This window comes from Nanorana parkeri, unplaced genomic scaffold (assembly GCF_000935625.1).
Source record: "Nanorana parkeri isolate BGI_ZX_2015 unplaced genomic scaffold, ASM93562v1 scaffold3973, whole genome shotgun sequence".
Lineage (NCBI taxonomy): Eukaryota > Metazoa > Chordata > Amphibia > Anura > Dicroglossidae > Nanorana > Nanorana parkeri.
In genome coordinates, this window is record NW_017310240.1 from 22,423 (window position 1) to 23,619 (window position 1,197).

General features: G+C 47.2%; 1 pseudogene; it reads left to right on the forward strand.

Moving 5' to 3' along the window:
- The first annotated feature begins 198 nt into the window (after window positions 1–198).
- The window catches only part of LOC108803641, a 3,803-nt pseudogene continuing 2,804 nt past the window's right edge, over window positions 199–1,197 (forward strand).

Consider the following 1,197-nt stretch of genomic DNA (forward strand, 5'->3'; position numbering starts at 1 on the left):
GACATAGAACATGCATGACCCCTCAGACATAGAACATGCATAGAACATGCAAGTGATATGTCTTACATAGGATCAATGAATAGTAAATAGTTCTGTGGAAGAGCAGAAAGTGATTTGGGACAATAACACGGAAACAGACTTGGCATCTCGTGATACTTCCGGTGTCTAGTGTGAATACTCCGCGGCTTTTCCTATTCCATGGGAGTCGCAGCTTTCTCCCGCTGGCTGAGCCGCAAGTACCCGTCCATCAGCCTAAAGAATGCAATGGCAGGAAGATCCCAGGGCACACAAGTATATGGATATATTTATCATTCATCCTTCTACCCACCCTGAACACAAACCGGCACCAAGAAATGAGGATGACATGATGGTTGCCATCTTTGAGTATATTGACAGGTTATTCAACATACATGTCAGACCTAGAAGGTTGCTGTACATGGCCATTGATGGTGTGGCACCCAGGGCTAAAATGAATCAACAACGTTCAAGACGTTTTAGGGCATCCAAAGAAGGGGCGGAGCTGACGGTGGAAAAAGATCGGATACGTGAGGAAGTTTTTTCCAAAGGTGGTTATCTGCCTTCTGAGGAGATCAAGGAGCGGTTTGATAGCAACTGTATTACACCCGGGACAGAGTTTATGGACAACCTGTGCTGTGGAAATGCTAATTCCCTGGCTGTCACTTAGCTTCGGGTAACACTAAGGAACTTGTATCTACATCCCAGGTTGTAGGAGTGAAGCCAGAGGATGCGGCGCGTTCACAAGGTGGCCGCTGTACTCTGCTGTGGAAATGTTACTAGGATGTGTTATTAGTGTAATGTTTTGTCATTAGTCTCTCAGTGTCTCGGTGTAAATAGACGCTGGGGGATTAATCCATTGGAGGAGATTTCTTATGCGCAGCGGAGCAGTGTCTTCTTGGCGAATGTATGGACGCCGGCTGGGGCCCCCCGTGCAATGCATGGATTTATTGGCTTGCGTGGATACATTTGTCTTGAACGCAGTATATGAAAGGAACGTGCGTTTGTTCTCTCTGGGGTGCCTGATCAACACGCCTGAGATGACATAACGTTGTCCCTGTGACTGAGCGCGCATGAGAATCCGAGTAACGTTATGTGGCATTGCTCACTGAGCCACGCGGGATAAAGTCACTCCGGTGGTCAGAGATTGTTACTACATGTGATTTGTTAGCTGACTCCTGT